This window comes from Meleagris gallopavo, chromosome 12 (assembly GCF_905368555.1).
Source record: "Meleagris gallopavo chromosome 12, MGAL_WU_HG_1.1, whole genome shotgun sequence".
Classification (NCBI taxonomy): Eukaryota; Metazoa; Chordata; class Aves; order Galliformes; family Phasianidae; genus Meleagris; species Meleagris gallopavo.
In genome coordinates this window covers 15,990,738-16,014,030 of record NC_139415.1, presented here as the reverse complement: position 1 = coordinate 16,014,030, position 23,293 = coordinate 15,990,738, and the positions used below count along the sequence as shown (strand labels likewise).

Genomic DNA, 23,293 nt, shown 5'->3' with positions numbered 1-23,293 from the left:
ATGGCAAGAAAAGGGCCAGAAAAATGAAATGCTTTCTCACTCACTGCAGGAACTTTCTGTCAAAGGAGGTTAAAGAAGCAAATGCTGTGGATGAATATCAACTCCTGAACCATTTAATGAGATTGCTAGGGTGCATTAAAAAGAGTGTGACCAGCAGGTCAAAGGAGGTGATCCTTCCCCTCATCTCTGCCCTGGTGAGACCACATCTGGAGTATGGTGTAGTTCTGGGCTTCTCAGTTCAAGAAGGTCAGGGAACTTCCAGAGGGAGTCCAGGAGAGAGCCACAAAGATCATTAGGCTCCTGGATTCTGCATTTCTGTAATTCTGTACTGATGCTTGGAGAAGGTGACACATACAGAAATATGTCTTGTGTTCTACCTTTGTTCTTGGTCATGGCTCTTTTGTTTGATACATTTTCTGTATTGTGTAGCAGAGCATGCAGGTATGTTAGGAATAAATATTTTTATTCTGGAACCTTAGGCACGGAATGCTCTAGGGAGCAGAACAAGATTCACATCCCCCAGAGCATGAAGCAGGGAAAATGTGGCATGCTTGTTCAAAACTTATTTGTGCTTTATTAGTGATAGATCTTATTCACCCTCCCCCCCCTTCAAATCTATACAAAATATTCCATCCCTCTTCCTGCATTACTGAGATACTTGTGTGACAAAAGGCACCTTTTGATAATCAGTGTGCAATATTGCAACTATTATGTGTGAGTGAATAATAAATCATTTTGAGCCCCATAATAAAAATGGCTTTATGAGTTCCTAAATACTTGAAAAATACCGTGTTCAGGAGTAGTTGACAACTTTGAGTTATTCAGTATCTCCCTGCATATAGTTCCAAAGTTCATGAAACTATTGTGGCAGACTGGAAGTTATCCTGCCATGACCTAGACCCTATTTTGCTTCGGGCTCAGTATGCTCTTTGTTATTAAACTTATCATAGAAAGTCTTGAATAACCTGACTTGAGTTTCCCAATGATGAGCAGTACTAGGTTATGCACTGTTTTGGTCATGAACTTTTGTCCATGAAAATAACCTGGGAGTGTCTTCTTCGAATGTGCATCCCTATGGAACAACAAGACCCATAGTTTCTGCGTTCTGGAGCTACAGGAAGAAGTACTTAAGTTTAGCAGAGAATTGTGCCTATTTTTTGTATTAACTGAATTAACTTCTAGATAATAGTAAAGGACTTTTATGAGGAAGGGGCAATAATTTATTACTTTAGAATTTATTCTCCCTTGTATCTATGTGTTGCAATATAAACATGCCACCCCAATGCAGTTCTCTTGTGACATTTTAGTAGGGCTTGTTTCTAGCTACCTTTCAATGAGTTTATGGTTTCAGAGAAGAATTAACTCATCTCCTAGGTCAGTTTTGTTTTGCTGAAGCCACTTTCTCGTGCTTGAATACCAGTAGTCTACTGCTGGTTGCTGGAGTTCATTTTGAAGTCCATAACTTAATATGTGGCCTCTTCATAAGTTGCAAATATTGGAGCTGCTATACAAGTCAAAGTTGAAAAAAGGAAACCCACTTCTCTGGCATTTTGGATAGTCAGGAGACAGAGGTACCGTTTAAAAGTAAGAACAAGGAAAGTGACTTTGATTCAGATGATACGCTGCCAACTGGGAAGAATGCACAGGCTGGCTGTAGTGCTGGAGTCACAGAAAGAGGCGGATGAAATCAGAATGCCTGGACTTGGATCTTTGTTCCAAATCCTAGCCTAAACTCCCTTTGAATCATGTAAATTCTTTACATTCACAGTGCCTTTGGCAGAGTTCCGCATCTGTTTCCTGTTATGTGAACAACTACCTCCTTTTGTTTGTTTGAACATTGCTTTCACAGGTTTTATCTAGTGGCCTCTCATTCTTATATTGGAAGAGATGCTGTATTGTCCATTTCTGTCCAACCTCTCCACACCACTCCTGATTTTACAGACCCCTAAAATAATTTCTAAATCATATCTTTTCCAAACCTCCCCTATACAGAAGTTATTCATAATGCCTTGAATCTTTTCCAGTTCTAATATATCCTTTCTGACATGAATTGTTCTCACTGAGGAAAAATGAGATTCAAATCTGGATCATATGGGTTTTAATTATAAGTCCTCTCTAATATCTCCATTTCAGCGTTTGTATTCTCAGGAGTGCAATATTTCAGTGATGTGGGGCTGAGCAGCCCCTCTCCCTTACTATGTTATTCTTCATCTGTGTTTTAAGAAACAGAGGCAACTGGGAAGAAGATGAAGGCAAAAGCTCCAATTACTTCATGATCAAAAGTCCTTGAAAATGAACTGATGTTGTTTTAGAGAGGAGGTACTAATGATCTTAGCAGGTTGCATCTCCAAACCAGCTTTTACAGGCAGTAATTTCTGAATTGTTTCAGGAGGACCTGCTAACCAAGCAAACATCTGCAACGTAGATATTCAAAGCACTAGGTAAACTCAATTTGTTTTCTGAAGTTTAGTTTCAGACATCTGCAACTGTTTATCTTGGTTCCATCACTTTGCATGCAGAACATTGTAAAACTGCAAAAGCCTACAACTAGTACAATGTAGCTTTGCTGCCAGTACATCCCTAGAATGTGGACTCAATGCTCTGGTTTTTTTTTTTTCATTTTACTATGGGAGAATTAATTCCATAGCAAACAAAACACAACTGGATCCCCCCCAAAATCCTAAATATTAAATGACACTGAGTTTTCTGCTACTAAGGGGCAGCCCCAGCCCGTATGCTACTTGTTAAAACCCTTAAGCTAATAAGGCACTCATCCAAAGCTCTGACCTCAGGCTGATAAATACAAAAAGTCACCCAAACCTGATCAAACTCATTTTAAACATTGAATTTTTGAACAATTAAAAAGATAAAGAGCTGGAGCTTGAAAATAAAGACATAGCCTAAGGTAATGTTCACAATTTAAAATGGATTTGAAAACACAAAGTTTTCATGGCAAAGACAATTTTTTTTAGCTCTACAGCTAGCACTGAGAGTTAGTTTCACTGTTACTGAGCTGAATAAGATGACTTGCATAGTGGCATTTCTTGGATAATTTTAAGAAACAACCCTGGACCAATAAAACACAGGGTTGTTTCCATTAATAACCTCCACTGATTAAATGAAAGAGATAAAAGATAAAGGGCTTCAGAAATGGAAGTTATTGTAAATGGGTCATTCAGACTATCTTTTCTCTGCTTCTGAATCTTCCTTGGGATTATGAAATATTACAGTTTTCAGATTTACAGACAAAACATGAACAAACAATGCCTGAAAATGCTGCCTGCAATTCTAATCAGCCACGTGCCACTGGTCTTACAAAAGGATTCTGACTTCTCTTTTCAAAGCTGACTTATTTTTCCAGTCACAGCTGTGTTTGGGAACCATCCACAAATTCGTGGTTTAGGCTGCTCTGTGAGCCACCTCATCTTGACTCTTCTCAATTCTTTTCAGTGCTAGCTGGATAATACCTGCATTGAGTTACAGCAACCACTTTGAAACCCCTTTTCCACTTCTCTGGGCATTTCAAGTCCAAAAAGGCTGGGGAAGATTGGGCTGCTCCATGACAATACTGGTGCAGATCTATTTCTGTAGTAGTAGTAATAAAGCAATGGGTACTTAGCAGAGTGTGTTTGCCAAATAATGGTGTTGAGACTGGTTATTCATTGTAAATAGAAACTATTTATTTATAATATTATCAACACCACCTTATTTTCCAGGAAAACAACAGTTCTATCCAAACTTCTTTTTATTAAAAACCACATCTCCACAAAGAGCTCTTTCTCTTCCAGACAAAATGGTATCTTTTAGCCAGACCTACTTTTGCCTTATCTATTTCTTTAATTCTCATTAACCCTGCTCATTTTTTTTTGCTATCTGTGATGTTTTAGTACTACTTAGATCAAATTGTAATTTAGACACTTTGGAAACTGGGCTCAACTCCCACTTTTCACCAGAAATTTTGAGTAATTTCAGTTCTTGTCCTTCAAAATGGGTGAAACACTGCCTGTGTCATTTTGTGTGGTTGAAGCATAATTCCTCAAGGTTTTACTACTTGCTTATCTTTTGTTACGTGTCTGTGTGGTGCCAGATGTAATAGGGGCTCTGTTGTTGGCACTTCTGTGTGCTGTTGTAACCTGAGCAATACCTTAAATAAGGACTTTGTGTGTCTTTAGCAGAGAGCCAGAATGAGGATGGCTCTTACCTTACCTTGAAACCGTTCCACTGATTAATGTTGATGAGCTTTCTACACTTGGAAACCTAGCAGTCCACTTTCACAAGTGGCATAAGTGAGGTGCAGAAGAGAGAAGGCATTGCGCAGCCCCCTGCTAGGATGCTGGGAAGAAGTTTGGCATCCCAGTTCAGTTGACAGTATTTATTTCACTGCAAAATAGTTTCATGGCAAGTAGTTTCTTACTGTCAAAGGCACTTTCCATTCACTTCATAAATTACTTTGAGCTCTGACAAGTCCTTCAAATTTGTTTTCCCCTTTCCTTGCCCCAGTGTGTTACAAAAATGGCTTGATGGATATTTTGAAAGTTGACAGGCCAGTAGATCTTTCTGAACTAAAATACATTCTCTGTTTAAGGGCATCACAGAAGCCAAAAGGGAGAAGAGAATAGCATGAAATTTTATTCAAGGATAGTTTTTTCTTTGGCAACAAACGGTGTACCTTACATATTATCAAAAGCTTTGGAAATGGGGATTAAAAACATGGTTCTTCCAGTCCTGTCAGTAGGTTCTGGTGAAAATGTAACTTGTTGTGGCCTTACTATACATTCCTTTTTAGTGACGTTGTTATTACTCTTTATTAATATTTTGTATATTTAAAGCAGGGGGATTCTCACTCATTGCTTTTGAACTGTTATTTCCCTATTGCCTCGGAATCCTTTCCCAGCAGTGTGTTTAATGTGTGCTCACCCTGACTGCTCCAACAGGATCATGCTGTGGGTTTCATTTTTTCATCTTCCCCCTTTTTGATTGTTGTGAGTTTTTGTTGTTGTTATTTCAGTTTTTTTTGTTTGTTTCTTTTTTTGTGAGGTTTGTTTTTTCACATCTAATGTATTTGGTCCATTGTTACACATCAGGGAGATGCTTGAGTTCTTGATTTTCTCTCTTTTTTAAAATCAAACCAGAGCACACATCATCTTCTTACAATTCTGTGTTTGATGTCATTAAAATAGTATTTTTTCCTTAAAAAAATATTTTTTGAATGTTACTACTTACTTTTGACAAAAATTTAATACCTTAGATATCACTTTTATTAATGTTACTGGATGCTATGCATTATAAAATGCAGTGAGGTCAATACCTAGCAAATATTTTTAAGAGAGAAGGAATTCATGATGTGATTTTAAAAAGCATCTATTATTTCCTTACCAGGGTTTCTAATAACACTTTGGTCCAGTGGACAAACTTGAGTGAGTTCCCCAGCTTAAATCTTAGTCCTAATATCTTGTGATTTTCTTTCCATTTCAGGTACCTTCCTGTGAAAGGAAGATACTTGAATGTATTCTGATTGTGGCGCACTCCAGAAATGGGGCTTTTATTAAGATAGTGAGTCAGGTAAAGGGAAAAGAAAATCCTCAGCATTTTCTGGGAGTTTCACCTGGGCAGAATGTGAGTAGGAACATCAGAATATGTCCCATGATCCAGATTAATAATGTTAATAAAGCTTTACAAGAACTAGCATCTTTTTATGACTATTCACTGTCTGTGACATAAAGCCCTGCTGTTTTGAGTCGGGAATATTGGTCAAGACACTGGAGTTGTCCCCCGTGCTTTGTGAAGAGTGTTGTGCTATCTTTAGTATCCACCTGGATGATTAGGAGGAGTTCAGACGGGATGAGTGTTGAATTTCTCATCTAAAGGATGTCGTTTCCAGTATCGTTTTCACTCATCATAATGCTTCACCAGATCTGCGTATCTGTGAGATGTGCCACCCGTTTCTTCTTGACCAACAGGCAGGGTATCAAATAGAAGCAATGAGAGCAATAGATTACTTGTACTGTTTTTGGTTAGTTCCACTCATACAGTGTTCTGGAGCTGATTTTAAAGGAGGGTAAGGGGTTACAAATCAAAAATATCAAACCTTTGTTTCCAGATTATCTTCCTTAGATATTTGTTTAAACTTCCAATGTGTAGAAATATGAGTATGAAAAAAAAAACATTAATTAAGTCAGAGGAGAAACTTTTGCTGAAGTTAGTGAACTAGGGCAAATGAGAACAGAACTCAGTAACTGGTGTGTGTTTGCTGAGAATCCTGCCTGTTTTGTCCTTTGCTACTCTTTTGCTCTATAAATCGAAATTGAGGCTTTTCTTGTTTTTTTTTTCTTGATTTCATTTGTTACCTTGGCACTGTGGACTATATGACTGTACATCTTTCATAAAGTGCCTTGAGATGTCTCAGCATGATAAGGTGCTAATTAAATTGAAGCTGTTGTCAAAGTGGAAGAGGGAGTAAGAGTTCAGGGCTACCTGGTTTATACTCTAGTTTAGTTGATGACTTCAGTGAAACTGAACAAAAAAACTTCAGACACTTATGAAATCAGAAAACTTATGCTAACTCATATTAGCTAGCTCTCAAAATGTTATTGATTGAGTTTGGATGTGTACTCAAATGCCTGGGATGAATCCGAGGTAAAATCTCTTGAGTTCATATGAGTATATCAAAAAAATAGCAGTTCCAAGGTTTTGGTGGTATAGCTAGTTCTTCTTGCGTTCAGCATGGTGAGAATTTTCATCAAAACTGCCCTCATTTTAACTTTTGTGGCTGCATTGCGCACCTTATACTGCTGGTAGGATTCTTCATAATAAAAAGGATTTTGTGATTGGCTGTTAAGATCCAGCTGAAATTCTAAGATCTAAGAAGGGTATTCATTCCACAAATGGTTTTGTTCATATCTCTAAATTCCTATCAGTTCCTGGAATCATGTTTTACATTTGGCTTGTGTCTTTACATAACAATTTAAGGTTACTTTGAATGCATGACTAAATGTTAAGTCCTCAAACTGTAATTGCAATCAAAAGTGTTCTTTGTTCTGAAAGCTGTAAGGAGGAGACATAGCCACTTATATTTTTCTAGAGCTTTATAAACAATGCTTTACCCTTGGGTTAGTTAACATAATGTCTTTGGATCAAGATGAAAATCACAGCTTGCTAGATAGAAAGGACGAGGTAAACATCATAGATTCTGAAGGCTTTATGTGAAGGCCTTATGTGATTTTTAATTTTTTTCAAAAACGAACGGATTTGTTAAAATTAGGTTGTATAACTTAATACAAACGTTGGCGCAGTAAGAAAACTTTGTAAATTCATTGAAGGACATGAATTTATCACTGAGCTGAAAGAGAGAAAGAAAACAGTAGAGGACTTCAAATCATTGCAATTTGCTTTGAACTTTAGAGAGATTTTGTCCATTTCTGAAACAATTTTTGCCATTTAAATAAACCCAATAGTTTACATTTGAGTCTCTATCTCAGTAGTACTTGGTGCATTAATTCTGTACAAACCCCAAATTTGGCTGAACTCAATCTGTTAGTAGTGCTAATAAAGAAAGTTGTAAAAAATAGGGTATTTCTATGCTTAGGTCTGAAGCTGGTACGAGGGGACATAGAGACGGTCGGAGACATGAACCAGAATAGCTGTGGAAGGCTAGCCCAGTAGTTTGATGAACATCAAATATGACTGCCCTTCAGAATAAATGGAGGTGCCATCTTGCTAAAGCAGCCTGCCCCATTTTCACGTAGTTGGGCAGCTATAGGCAAAAAAAAACCTTGTTCAGCTATTGCTAACAAGCTGCACCTGAGCTCTTTAGCTCCAAGTGCAATGACTCTGACAAAGATGCCTTTAATCAAATGTTTTCAAAGGAATGATGAAGATAGTCTAAAAATGGATGTTTTGGAACTGCTGTCCAGAAAACACATATTTTCTATGTGGAAAGACATGTTAAAATGGAATTTTCTGTATTTCAGTTTGTGCTTGTTGCCTCCTGTCCTGAGAAGTGTTTGGCTTCATCTTCTTTACTCCCCACAGTTAAATATTTATACACATGGGTAAGATTCCCCCTGAGATTTCCCTTCTTCAGGCTGAACAAACACAGGTCTCAGCCTCTCCTCGTAATGATGGATGCTTGAGTTCATTAATCAACTTTGGGGCCTCACTCCAGTCTATCATGCTCCCATACCTTGGTTATGCATGGCTGAGACGGTGGTAGCTGTGACCTTAATGCCTGGACAAGGGTGACTTCACTTAGTGTGGCCTCCCAGCTGGAGAGTGTGTTTTGACCATTTGTGAATCTGCCTTCCAGCAATGTTGGCTGAGAAGGATCTTTTCCCTTAGTACGCATCATCTAAAAATGAAGGAGTTTCCTTCTAGCACGTTAGAGAGATAAATGTAAGTGATAAGTTGAAATGACAGAGCGGTAGCGTGTCATCTTGAAATCCAAGATGAAAAATCAAACAGAAATGTAGGAATCTACTTTGAATGTGCCACTGTTAGCAGAATTTGCGTCTTGCTTTAGTGTTTTCCCTGCTCCCTACAGGACTTGCATCTTTCTATCACCTCATCTTCTTAGTGATAGATACTATGTTTGCAAAAAGAAAAAAAAATCAGAGTGAGAGAAGGAGGCTTGGTATAGTTTATTCCTCTGCAGTGTTTTCAGGACCAGAAATCTCCTAGATAGAGGGTTCTCAGAGCTGTTACATGAGGACAGGATCGATTCAGTCAATCAGACGGAAAACCTACTGTCAGACTCTCAGACCTTTAACCTGCTCCTCAGAATTATTAGAACTCCCAAATCTCTTTGCAAGCCTTTTCTATTAGACAGATATTCCCATGTTTTGATTTTTTTGCTCCAGAAGTAATTTTTTTTTATAATTACCTTCATTGAACTGCACTTACCATCTGTGAAGTGAGAGGCACTTAAATGATTTATTAGCCCGGGTTCCTAAAATGTGCTGAACAGCATGAGATTGATCTGGCTAGTGACAAATACAGGATACATGACAATGGATAGGTGGCCAGTGTTTGATGAAGCATTGTGCTGCTCTGGTGGGGGCTTGCTCTATGGGGGCATGCTGGCTCTCTTCCAGTTGTACAGTAGATCGATAGAAGGCAGGTATGCTGTGCCTCGGAAATACAAAGAAATATCTTGAAGCACAGTTCTCCTCTTGAAAAAATATTGTGTCTCTTGTTTCTGAAGTAACTCTCCATTAAAAAGGCTCTAAAAAGCTTTCTGGCAGCCAGGAAAATCTTTTGAGAATCCAAAAGTTTACTCAGATTCTTTTTTCCTTGTGCACTGATTGAAATTCTGCAGGCTGATTTTGGTCCTCACTTTGTTTCTCCCCTTGCAAGTTACGTCCGTGATATGTAAGATGCTTTCCACACTTTTTCCTCAACCCTGTACAACACGGTTAATGTTCAGTAAGGTTCAGTAGAGGCAGCACAGTATGGAACAGAAAGCTGAGCTGTGCAGATCTAGCTATAAGCATAATTAGTAGTACTGAAAGGCTGTAGGCATGAGGACTATGTAAGTGGGGAATATGGTTCCTAGCTAAGCAGGAGTTGGGAAGGAGGAGTACGTGCCTTTCATGCAAGTAAAATTCTGTCTGTGGTAATAGGCAGGGGCTCCAGGCTTACATCTCAAGCTGCATTCTCATCTGAGCAGGGCTGTGAAACCCTGCCAGTCACAGAGCAGCGTTTTGCTTCCCCTTGTAGCAGACACTCACAACTTCTGCTGACCTCAGAACTCGGCAGGGGCCGAGATGAAGCAGCTTCATCCCTTCACAGTGATGAGGTGCCACCAAGCAGCTGATCTCACAGATGCAAGGGACTGCAGGTGAGCCAGAGCCTTCTCTGTGCAGATTGCCTGGAGGATCATCACAGGAACATTGGCAAGGAAGAGGAGGATGCAAAGCTAACATCAGTGGTGTGCTCCTGCTGGGGGTTAAGCATCTGCCTTCCCCCTTTTCTCAGCACAAATGGAGAGGAAAAAAATCCAGTGCAGACACCGTGTTAATCTTTTTTTCCCAACACAATTTAACATATGCAAAGAAGCACAGGAGAAATTAGGGAGAATAATAAAAAGAATGTGCATGAGTTGGTTTACTATAAGCCCTAAAATAGCTTGGACCAACACTGATTTAATGTGCTGGGTTCCAGATTTGCCTCTATGTTGCAGTAGTAAATAGAATCAGTGCCATTCCTGGCAGCTGGCACCGGAGCAGGACTCTCTGAGGGCTGCTTTCAGTAGCAGCTAACTCAGCAGCCAAACCTATGCAAGGTGACAGTGATCAGCTACCAACCATCCCATGGCTTTTCTGTGCTCCCAGCACCTGCCTTGGGTGATATGGACCATGTGTGAGATGTGAAGTGTGTTCTCAGTGCAAAATTAGGCAGCGAAGGAGCCAAGAAGGCACAGAGAAGGAAAGAAGGTGTGGGATGCTGGAGAGCTGCCTGGGAAGGATGGGGTTTGTAGGCAGTTTTCCCTGTGTCTTGGGCTCAGCCTTATCCTGATTAATGGCAGGCAGGTGAACAGGAGGAAAGCCCTACCATGGGGAAGTTATGAAGCATGTAGAGAACTTTGGGACTGACCTGAGTACCTGTAATTTCTGGGATTCAGATATCATTCGAAGTTACACAAAGTAGCATAGTTGTTAATTGTGTTTGTACTCTGTACTTCCATGACCTTGAGCTCAATTTTGAAGCCAGAACACTAATTTCTACCTAAGTAAAGGGTGTTTCTCTGCCTTCCAGTTGTGATTGTTCTTAACAGTCCCATTGCACTGCTTTTACTTGAAACAATATCCTCTTCATCTGCTGTATATACCCCATATTGAAGATGTTGAATTTGTAACTTTACTTTTTCTGCTTTTTCTCTCCTAAAACAAAGGTTCTCTTGTCTCACACTACCTGCAAAAACAGTAGTTTTTCTCCTCTGCCTGTCTTTTTTTATCCCCACTTCTCATGGTATCCACAGAACATCAGTAAATTTGAATCAGATCTACATTCTGACCTACCATAATCCTGGAGTTAGTTCAAACTCTGGGTCACATTTGTTGGTAGGGTGTGGGTGGTGAAGGGGACAGACTTTGGAAAGCACAAAAAGAGTACAGGGAGAAGGAATCCTCACATAATATTCCTCTTTGCTGGCTGATGAATTTGTATGCCCTGAAGAGCAGCATGTGGCCAAATGGAGATGGTGAGAAGCAGAGACAGATGGCAACATGTGATTTGGAAGGAACACAGGGTTTTACACCCAGTCTGAAAAGCAAAATCAGAGCCCTGAATGCTCATGATTCTTTTGGTCTAGTTGATATTGTGTGTTTCATTAACCAAATATCAGGATTTAAACTGGTCTATATACCAAGGACTTATTTTGATTTCCTCTTTATTTTGAACCTGTATTCCTTCAGTAGAGTGCTATTCCTTCTGACCTCCAAATGAGTGAATAGGGTCATTTGTGGTAGGTAGACAGCCCAAAGGAGCTGGGTGGAGAAGAGGACAGACTTTTGCAGGATGCAGCCCTGGGCATAGGACAGCTTCATTATGTTGCATTGATAAATTCAAAGAATCTTTCAGCCCAAACTCATATCTTCTCTTCTTTATTTCCCATGCCTCCTTCTGGGCCTACAGCCTGGGCTGCAGAAGCTGAGATAGAGGTGTTTGCCGGGGTTTTTCTGAGCGACCCAATGCTTCTCAGCTCCAGGAATGGTGACAGGCACACTGCTTGCTGCAGCAGGGCCATTCCTTCCTCAGAGCTGTGCCAGCACTGAGCTCAGATAGGAGGTGCAGGAGGCTTCACGAACTGTTTGCTGGGAGCACCCAAGCGGGGCTGGGGTGATGAAGCAGGCTGGAGCTGGGGCTCCGTGCTGGCAGCAGATAAGTGATGAAGCTGCCAGTTCTGCTTACAGCTCACTCGAGGTATTTGCTGTCCTCAGATTCAAAAGGCTTAGGAGTCCAAGGAATTAAAATAAATGAACAAGCAAGTGGGAAAGAGCTAGAGAAAAAGACCAAAATATTTTTAAAGCTCTTCTTCATCAGCAACCCATAAGTGATGAATCTGCAGGCTACAGTCCAGTTTAAACTGGCTTTGGGAAACTGAGGATAGCTCACTTAGCTTAATAATTAAAGGAATGAAAGGCATTCCTACACACTGCACTAAAGATGAGCGAGGTTTTATCTCTGTACTGCTAACAGTTCCAGTGACATGTTCATAATGCTGTAACACATTTCTCTGCACATACAGCGAAGAAGAGGGCTCGTGGCAATGGGCCAGAATCACTTAGATCATTTTACCAGGGGCACACCAGAGACCAGGGGACCCCATCAAGGAGCCTCTTTTTCCAGTCCGTAGCACCCCGTGTTGTGACATTTCTCGTACTGTTGTCCCCCCGCATTACTTCTGACAACACAAAAAGTGATTGTTGTCTTGAGATATAAAAATCAGTTTAACTCAAGCCAGGGTCAAACTGCTGTCACTGTATTCAGATATAGGTTTCAACTACTTCTGTCACCGTGAGAGTTGGAAAATTGCAGCTCTGGGTGAGGTCAAACCAGGGTTATAAACTTTCTTTGTGAGCAATTGAGGATGAAACAAAATCCGATTTGCTCATATACAGGTAATGTTTGTTTTTCCTCCTCTTTAAAGTGCAATCCTGCTTCTCCATGTTAGTTTTAAATAATTCAGCGTTGTGAAACAGGAGGGCTTGAGAAATTTCAGAAATAATGCATGCAAAAGGCAGGCTTTTATACTCATGATGTCTGTGGGATTCTGCAGCATCCTGGCGTGATGTGTGGGTGTGTGTGTACATGTGCTTTTTTTGTACTCGCTTGCATACTCACACACCCCCACACTGTGTATGAATTGATTATGTTACCCAAATACCTCCTAGGGATCTCTCTCTCTTTCTGTGGATCTGGTACAATTTGTACTTGAAATTACTCTAGGAATTGTACAGTTTTGTGTTAAACACCCCCACACTGATACAGACACAGATTGAAAGCAGATAGGCATTTAAAAAGTGATGTTTAAGTAACTGCTGTTCTGCTATAAGAATATTTTCTTCCGATAATTCATTTTTCAGGAGTGATGTAGGTCACATCATGGGCCAGGAGGAAGAAATAGGTGACTGTGTAAGGAAATGTGAGCTGTCCAAACAGAGGCCAGGTTATCACTCCTCACTTCCACACCTCCAAGACACAGGTCAGCCCCAGCTCACATCACAGGTGCTGAGGCTGGTTATCAGAGAGAGTAACACAGGGGTTGCAGCTTCTCATTCCAGAGGAACCAAATGGGGCAGCTCAGCTCCATTCAGGCCACTGGACAGGAAGGAATGAAGAAACCAAGGAAACAAAATGGAAAAACTTCCCAAAAGATTGTTTTTTTCTTGCCAGTGAGATGTGAGATAGAAACATATGCCTGTATGGAAGTGTGAACTTGTAGGCTCTCAGTTCTCTGTGTCAGTCCCCTTTAACAGTAAGCGTTAGTTTCTCATCTCCTAAAGCAGAATACCTGCTGATTGACTGAACATAACAGTAATCTTCCACCCTGATATTTTAGCTTCTTCACTTGCTCTATTATTTCCACTTATGGAATTAATGTATTCCCAAAACTCTTAGAATTTGTCTCTCAAAATCGTACTGCATGTAGTATTTGTTCTCCAGATAGCATAAAAAGTCTGTTGTATTCAGCAGTGATGAACTGTGCATGCAGAGCGTAGCCCAAATGGTAGTTAAAGGTGGCAGTGTCTCCCAGGGGAGGAACTGAGTGCACCCAGGCACAAATTCTGTTCTTGTGCCTTAATACTGCTGCCAGAACACTGCTGATGCATCTAGCTTAGAATAAATATTAGCCATTGGGCATTTCTCCCAGAATGTCTTCTCTCATATATAGTGGAAACCACACAATATTTGCCTGATTTTTATTTATTTATTTATTTATTTATTGGTCTCAGCATAAATAGAGTTAGGGTGATGTGGGGGAACTCACAGGTTGTTTTCAAGTTTTTGAAATATCTATTTAATTGATATTCTCACCTGGGAGGCATTTCAGTTCTCTTATTTGTTCTCTTCTGGGATTTTTTTATCATTGGTTTGGTTCTTGTGGCACTTCACTCAAATGCTACCTAATTTATTTTCTGTACTTCTGTCTGACTTGTTCTATCCTCTGCTATGTTCTCTGCAGAACTGCTTTCGAGTTTAAAAGCCTGCTTTCAACCTTCCTAATTTTAAATATTATTCTCTGATATGTCAGAGATGTCTGTCTCTCTAGCATGGGTCCCTTTCCTTCCAGAAGTGTCCCCAGGTCTTAGGAATCTGATCTTTCAAGTGTCTTCTCAGCCAGGTATTAAGCTTGGCCTCTCTTTCCAGTCCAACGTAAGATTATTGGGAGAGTTTTCAGAGAATGTTCCTTGCTCTGAGATTTTTTTCTCAAGGGCTTAAAAGGCTTCCAGAATGGCTTTCCTGCCCTTATGTGTGTAATTTGTTCCAAAACAGACTAGGCTCATTACCTTCTAAAAGGCTAGTACCTCCTAAAAGTCAATCCAGGCTTCTGTGAGGTCTGCCACTTTAGTTGTGGCAGTCCAGTTGCCATGTAATGCTCTGTGGGGTCACAGCCCCACGTGCCTATTTGTGGACGGTAAGAATCAGCTTCAAGCCTAAGGTACAGTTCTACAGAGATGCCTAGCTGTTGGCAGGAGACTATTGTCTAAGTCTGTAAAGAGGCCAGGTTTTGGACATGTGCTTTTTCTTGGTGTCTCTATTGTACTGGTACTGGCTCATGTGATCCCCATCAAGTCCTTCCCAGCTGAACCTATTACAACACAGGTCCTTGCTCAGTACTGTGCTTTTTAGTCCAAGGCTGGATATCTCAATGGCTAAGGTCCCTTCTTGAGTGCTGACCTGACTGATTTGGAACCAGAACTGAGTTTGTCATATTGCTTTTCTTTTGGCAGAAGGCATCACTGTATATTCTGTTTTCTAGATGTCTGACGGCACTCCTGGATCAGCAGCTCTTGCTACATTGCTCTGCAAGTACAAAACTTCAACTAATGGGCATTAGGAACTCATGGACAGACTCCACCTCACATGCTTTTGGCAGGTATCATGACTTGACATCATCTGCTCTATGTGGTTGAGGCCTGACACCTGTGTAGCATGACTTGCAATTGAGCTGTGATTTGAGCATGTGAACATATCCATGACAGCTCAAGCATTCTGGAAGTCAATGATTTGCCGTGTGATTCAGTTGTCCAGCAAATGTGCTGTAGACTGGATATAGTACATGAGCTCTATCTGTTTTAGGATTTCTGATTACATCCTCTTGGCATATCTGATAGTTTTTATAATGGACTGATTTACAGTCAGATATACCTAAATTAGATGATCCTCTGTATCTAGACTATGATGTGGAGTTTCTTGTTTTCTCTAATTTCTCACTCCTAGGCCTGGGCAATCTTCAATTTTCTGTGACAAATCTATGTCACTGTGCAATTGTAGATTTTTACACTTTCTCTTCCTTCTGTAGCTATATTCTCTTCTCGTCCTCTAAGTGGCAGATTATGTATGAAGTACCTAGTATAGTCCCACCAGCTATGAAGACTCATTTAAATTCAACACATCCCACTGTCCTGCTAAGTGTTCTATCAATGTGCCAGCTTTGCTGTATTAACCTAGGAGCAAGAGAAACTGCAAGTCTCTCAATCCTTGGGCTACAGCAGGTTTATTTTATTTAATGAAGTTTGAGTCATTTTATAGCAGAACTGGGCTGCAATTCCAGCTGAGCCCTTTTCAGCCTGTATATCCCTCTCTGCTGCACACCTCTGGAGTGTGCAGCCAAAATGTAAGTTAATGAAGACAAAGAGGAGAGATGTTCCTGAGATGGTGATTTTTCTCTCCTGTTAGGGCATTGATGCTCAAGCAGTGCTGAAAAAAGCTGCAATGCTATCGCTTCACTCTTCACAGTAACTTTTATCTTTTCCTCAGGGACACATGTAGCAGGTAACTGTTGACCACCTTAACATTTTCTAGAATTTCTGTCTCTCAAAAAATATCCCACTCCTTCCTGCAGTATCGACTTTGGTACAGACTACTCTAAGTCTCACATTTTTTTTTTTTTTCCTTGTTGCCACATCTAAAACATCTAAAGTATTTCATGGGAAAATAAAGCAAGAAACAATGGATCAAATTAGAGAGGTCCACAACTGGCTTGTATCGGTGATGACTGTGGCCCAAGCACATTTCTTTTTTAACTTTGCCATCCTTCTGTCTTATATAATCAAAAATAAGTTAAGTGCTTTGCAATCTGTGGAATGTGTTTTTTTCACATGACCACCATCTGGGCTGCAATTCCTCTGGCCTTTTGTACCTCTCTTTGTTGTTTGGGTTACTGATAGTTGTCTGTCTGGTGATGTTTGATTTTAGCTTTCTCCCTGGTCTCCTCAACAAGTTACACCTAGAAACTTTCCCTAATTTTATCTTTGAGGTTTACACTTGTCTTGGCCTTAACAAACATATCTGAATTCTACAGTTTATTCCTGTCAGTACACTGTGCCTCACTCTTAACACGTGAGTGTTTGTCTACAGGAGGAGATACCAGTCAGGAATAACCCGGGATTATCTGTGGGAAGCTCACATGTGGGGTCCATTGCCCTTTGAAAATGGATGCAGATTATTTGTGCTGTTATTCCAGAATCCATGTGCTGTCAGGGAGTCTTCAGACATCCTTTAATTTTTCTCCCTCCCATTTGAACTCAGTGTCCTGTGCAGAGCAAGCCTTAATTTCAGCTGTCATCAGATCTGCTTTCTCCTTCAGCTGAGATTTCTTCCTAATGCAGTGGCACTTGAGGTTTCTTGGAGATAGGTCTGTCAGACTGGTGGTGAGTTAAATGCTCACTGAAATTGATGGAAACTACTCTACTGACTTCAAGGCCTATTGGGCTGGTCTCTGAGAACACCGAATCAAACAAAATCCAGATGTATTCCAGGCTATATGCAATACTCTTTTATTGCATTTTCTATCCTGGTATGTTACACGTTTTTATTTTTCTCTTCTAAACAGTGGATTCTTCTTCTGTCATTTGTGTTTCTGAAATGGGAACAGGTAATGCTGAGCACAGGGTTATTCTCTCAGGCCTGATCTACAGTATTTCTTTCCCCCAGCTGAGGACAGAGTGTTCTGAAGCTTCCTGCAGGCCTCGGTTTGCTGTGTGTCAGTGTGATGTGCTGCTTCACTTGGTTTGCTGTGCTTGTGGGTAATTTGATAAGTGATAATCATGGCCTGCAAGGAATGCCAAACCTGTTGTTCACACTGTTCCAGTTCATATTTTCATTTTGTCTGGAAAAGCTACTTTGCCTGTACCAGTGTACTTTCTAGACTCTCCTGCTGAAAATAGGCACTTGTTTTTTCAACTCTTTTGTGTCGTAAGTGATATTTTCTGATGCTTTTAAAATTGGATTATTTTATTTGTTAAATCATAGGCAGGGTTATCTCAGTTCCATGGGGTAAGAAATGGGTATCACAGGCTGCTTTGCTTTGTGGATGGTGGAAGTCTGCTTATAAAATAAGGCAGCATGTCAGAACGTGGTGTGCTCTGTGTTGTGCTTGTAGATGAGGGTAGAAGAGAGACAAAAGGAAGTAGCTAAAAGTACAGGCAATACTAGAAGAGCATCTGTACAACACCGACTTCAATCCAGTAGTGAAAATCTGTTTTTCTCAGTACTCGATCCATCTCGAAATACTTGCAGTAAGTTTTACTACAGAGTAAAATGAAGTTGTGAAATGATGTGATGACAGTAACAGCCAGTTTGGCAGTGTGCCAGGGTGTAAAAAAAAATTCTAATACTCCCATGTAGCAGTTAGCAAGAGCAACAAACCACTTTCACAAGTAGGGAAGCAGAAGACACAGCAAGGACCAAGGTCAAAAGCATTAGGCTTTTTGGTGCTTCTTTCCTGCAAAGTGCAGCACAGATGGAGAAGCCTCTAGGAACTATGCCATCAGCTGGCTTAAATGGACTGCTGGTAAAATCAGGGGGAAGGCACCACTTCAGCCCACTTGGGAAGCTGGTCTTGGTTGGGCTTCGTGCATCAGCTCAGGGGGTACTGCCTGTCCCCGTGCCTGCCCTGTGCCTGTCCTCTGCCTGTATCCATGCGCCTGCCCTGCGCCGGCTCCGTGTGCGTGCTGCAGGCGACACTAGAGGTCACTCTGTGACCAGGGATGGGAGCCTGCCATTCGGGGGCCTTGAGAAGGTCAGCAGCTGCTAATCCGTATAAATTGCTGAACTACAAGCAAAATTTGTACCTAATTATGAGCAGCTTTGATGCGGCATTGCTTCTATCCCAACTTGAGTGCCAATTTCCGAAAGGAGAAAAACACACCCTTAAGTGGTGTGTCTGTCAGAGCTCCCAGAGCAAGGCTGGTGGTTTAGGCACAGACTTGGGACATCTTTGCTGTGTGGGCAGCATTCCCCACGGCGTCCTCCTGGCTCGGATCTACCTGCCTCCCTCCTCTCCCTGCACACTGTCAGCTGTCTTATCAGCATGGTCAGGAATTCATTTGATGCTGCCTAGCAAGCCTAGGGGGAAAGATGGATTTAACACAGTCACTAGACATCTGCGTGCTAAACTCAGTGGCTGTGGAACCTATATCGAAAGGATTTAATTTTATTCCCTAATAATCCCTTTTCTCTCAAACAGGTCAGACTAGAGAGGCTGCTGCTACTGCTGCGGCTTTCAGCCTCGCTGGCATTGTTGTTGGCTTCAGAGCTGGGCAGCCATGCAAAACATCTGTCTCATCTCACGAAAAGTCTTCCTTGTAGTATCGTTTTGTTGAATTCATTTAATCTGGCTTCTCATAAATAAATAAATAAATAAATAAAATAGGAAGTTATTTCTGCTTTTCAGTTCCCTGAAGTACCTTTGTAGAAGTTAATCTGAGGGGAAGATTTCACTGGTTTTTCCCCATGTCCCTGAGAGCCCTGATAGATTTGGGTTAGCAGAACCTACTTGAAAGTTGCTAGCATAGTTAGCAATAAATTCTGGATGAAAATCAAAGAGTGAGAAAAATAGATTTAAAGAAGTCATTTTAGCCTTTTTTTTTTTTTCCCCATTGCAAAATGTGCCTCATTTTGCCCAATTATAAAGCATATTCTCACCCTTCCTTCCGTCTCCCAAAGGATGAAAGGTGACATGCCTGATATGAGGCTGAACAAAACATTTTAGTTGACCCAAAGCATTTTTGCTAAGTTTATTTTTTCACTTTGGCCATAAAAGGCAAAGCCAGTTATTTGCACAGCTTTATTTGTAAGCCTTTCCTTAGCTCCTGTGGAGGCCAGGTGCCTGCTGCCGGGGGAGGGAAAATGCCCAACATCCCTTTTTCTCCATGGAACATACCATTAATGACCCAATTTTGCTGGAGGTTTCTAATGCTCTCGCAAGGGTTTTGTGGCATGGGGAGGTTTTGCACTTCCCCCATTAGGGCAGGTACCTGGTTGTGGCTGGATTCCACGGTAGTGCAAACATCTCACAAATCTAGTCAGAAATAATTGGGATAACAGGGACTCCTTAGTCTTCGTTCACTCGAGGGTCACAGGACGTCAGATTTGACTTTGTTATTGAAGTCAGTTAATGTACTGGAAATGCCTTCATTTTCTCCCTCTGGAGCATGGGTTCAAATCTGCCATAAATTACAAGTGACACAGGTTCAGTAGTCTTAATTAAATCCCACGAGGTTGTTTTTGTGTGTCAACACTCCTCTTCTCCTCCCTTCTGTACCATTTGGAGCAGCCGAAGGGCAAGGAGGACTCTGGTTTGGTGGTGGAAGTTCTTGGTGCTGCGTTCAGCCGTGTAGATTGGCTCAGGGCTGGGCTATGCCCAGGCTCTGTCCTGGTGTCAATCTTACATTGAGCTTGTAATGTAGTGTATAGTCTATGTACATGTAAAGTGTTCAATTCTGTGCAAGACTGTTATTCCTTGTAGGGAGATAACTAACTATAGAGGATTTCTGCTATCTACAGCATCTCTTCAGCCTGGGATTCATTGATCTCTGATCTGCTCTCTAAAGGTGCCGAATAGGAGTGATCAATGCAACAGTGCTGATGTGAATAAAGCATGGCCCCTAATCTGCATTATCAACGGCCCACTTCCTGATATCCTGAGCTGACCTGGTCATGACTGTCTCTCACACGGATAAATACGCTGGCTGTTGCTAACATGGCTTGAAAGCCTTTAAAATAGGAACGAATCACATGCTGTGTAGCTCTTCCAGGGAGTGGCTAGTCTGATTCAAGCCCCTTTTAAGCTAATGCTTTTGTAAAGGCACTATACATTGCGAGCGTTTTGCTTAGCATGGATTTAAATTAAAAGCTTTAATCGATCTGATTTTCCTAGCATCATGTTGTTGTGGTTTTTTGTTGTTTTTCTTTTTTTTTTTCCTAAAGAAAGCTAGTGAAATAAAAGAGCTCCAAACATGCCATTTAGAGAAGAACTGTTTAGAGAGCAGGTTTTTATTTAATAAACAGTGATCAATTGAATTGATTAACCATGAACACATTACAGCAGGGTTTGTTGTTGCTTCTGCTGATAATTGCAGTTCATGTGCATGAGAATATTAAACGGCTGTTTGCAGGATCATTTTCATGCGCTTTTCATTTAACAGAATGGAGAAAACAACAACTGTTGACAGTGATTTTGGTTAGGACTCAAGTGCTGCAGACTGTGCCCTCAGGATGCCTGTGCAATAACTCTATCAATTGTGGCCATTTACTCTGCACTTCCAGACATTTCTGCAAAACTTACAGCTGTTTTTTTACTAATTTGCTTGGTAATTAGATCTTATCACACTGGTTCTATAGCTTTACATAAACTGTAAGCATTTGGAGCTGCCATGTATGACATTAAGAGTTGTCTGTGTTGGTTTGTGCTGCTCTGCAAAGACCAGTGTGCTCTCAAAAAGCAGTAGAAATAGGGAAGCAGTTGTAACATACGAGTTCCTGCTGGCTTAAGAAGGGTTCCTCAAAGGAAAGGAGTCCCTTCACTTACATTAACCACTGGAAGCCAAGCAGCATTGATGGGTTTCATCCTGCTGGATACTGAATACAAACAAGGAGCTCTGCTTCTGCCCCCTCCTTCGCCCTCCAGTATGAATTTTTGTCTCCAGCGGGAGCTGAGGGCTTCAGTTGAAGTATTTTGTTATTGTAGGTATCTCACATGTTAAGGAGAGCAATACCACGTGAGTTCAGAGTCAATAGGTGGCATGAATTGTAACCAAACATATAGATGAAAGGCAGTGAGTCCTTCTGTGGCAGCAAGTCACTCTGAAATGGCTTCATGCAGCGATATGTGTAGCATAATTTGGCAATTCTGAATCTAGTTGCCACTACAGGTAAAACAGCCTTACTTGGGAAGATCTCAAAGGAGAAAGTGCTCTGCCATAACTTCACAGGTGCGTCCTGTTCAAACACCATAGTGTTTCTCGACGACAAAAACAAGATTAAAATAAAATAAAAAAGATTACTCCTGTGAAAGCTTACAATATGCAGTGAAACATTTTTATTCTGTGGCTAAAGATGTCAGGGCCTCTAAGATCTTTCCCAGGGCAATCTCTCAACTGTGGTGGGGACAGAGCTTCTCTATGGGTTTGTCTGTACTGGCTGGATGTAGGCACACCAAAACTCAGAGCAGACAGGCAGAAATACTTCAGGAACTAGATGCACGCCATCTCAGAGCCCGATGCAGTATTGACAATGTGAAGAAATTCTGCTCTTTGTCCTGGGCTGAACAGTGCAAAATCTCATTGTTTTGTTTTGCCATGTGGGTTTACTAAGAGCCGTTTCCCAGTGCTGGCCCTGAAGCAGAGGTGCAGAGTTGGACAGCTGCAGGCTGAGAGGGGACCACGTGTCCCTGATGGCTGAGAGCTAGCAATGAATTCAAAGACTTTTTATTTTCAATTCTTGTTCTGCCACTTCCGTGCTCTCCTAGGGAAAGACAAAATGTGGTTTGATTTCAGGATTATTGTTTGCTGTCTGTAGATCACTTAAGTCACAATATGGTTTTCTGTTTTGTACTGCATATTTCCCTTTGGGAGTATAAGATAAGCTGTGTGTGCTGCAGGAAGGTGTCTTTGCCGCTGTGTATGGAGAGAGGTAGCCTGTAACATCAGGGAAGTTCCAATAAATGACAACATTGCAAGGTTTGGAGGTCTAGAGTTCCACCTAGTTAATGATGAAACTCAACTAATAGGAGCCCAAAGAGAGTATGAATGCAGTAGATGTCAGAACAACGTATAAATCTTGAACTTTTTGTGTTTAAACAAATTATTACCGAGTTTTGTAAGAAAATCTCATGGAGGATGCAAAGATATTATGGGAAGAAGCAACATTTCCAGATGGGCTTTGGTGGTTTTATCTGTCAGGTGATACTGGCAGATGTCATCGTAAAGATGCTTCTACTGCTTGTAAAGATAGTAGTAGTAATACAATAGCTATGGAGATTGTAACAGGTATGCAAGGAAACATCTATAAGGAGGGAGGATAACTTTTATTTGATAACTGATACAATTGGGAAAAAAGATACAAACTTTCAGTCACATAAGCCCTACTTTCTTGAAATTTTCTGGAGTTCTTGAAAGTCACAGCTCAGGGATATACATGTCCTCAGAATTCACCTTTGATAGCATAGTGCGACTTTCAGAAGGATACCATGCTTGTTTGTGTTTTGTGAAGTATAACTTCTATACCCTTTTATCAGTACTATGGGACACAGAGAGTGAAAAGCTTCGGGACCCCTGTGCTGATCCCTTGAGGAGGAGTTTTGTCCTGACTCCCTGCTCACCCGTAAGGATGCTGGTAAAAATGGTGATTTCACTAGAATTAGAGATGGGCAACCTTTTCTCCTCCGCTACTTCAAAAAAGTTGCTGTGATGTGTTTTATGCACTGTCTTCTCAATGAAAATCATTACGGTGTCTTAGTTTGTACTTTCACCAAAAAAGACATTAAGGGCCCTTTTTAATTTAGAGGTAATGATTTGCTAATGCAGGACAAGGACTGCTTTCTCCTGAATGCTGCACAGAGCCATATGAAATGCAGATGTCCTGGGTCATTTGAATTGATGTGGGATGTGTGCATGGAGCAGGACATGTTCCTGTGGATACAGTGCTCTGGTTTGAGGCTGGCACTTTAATCAGCTGTGCACACCTGCAGGTGGCTGCATGGCTCAAGCTCTGGTGGGGAGAGTGCTCTTTTTCCCATTATATGAGAGCATGCAGAGAGAGAATTTACTCCTCGGGTTCTGAAAGCTCT

The 23,293-nt window shown here is 41.0% G+C and overlaps 1 protein-coding gene across 2 annotated transcripts in view; it reads left to right on the top strand.

Annotated features, from left to right (window-relative positions):
* Window positions 1-23,293, top strand: part of FAM169B (Protein) — a 209,829-nt gene that overhangs the window by 97,984 nt on the left and 88,552 nt on the right. Inside the window, exon 12 of one of the 2 annotated variants that reach the window (XR_014885824.1) lies at window positions 14,981-14,997. The exons of the other annotated variant lie outside the window; for it this stretch is intronic. The gene's annotated coding sequence lies outside the window, so the exon portion shown is untranslated. Of the gene's footprint in view, window positions 1-14,980; window positions 14,998-23,293 lie in introns of those variants that run through there. 2 annotated transcript variants of the gene reach the window in all.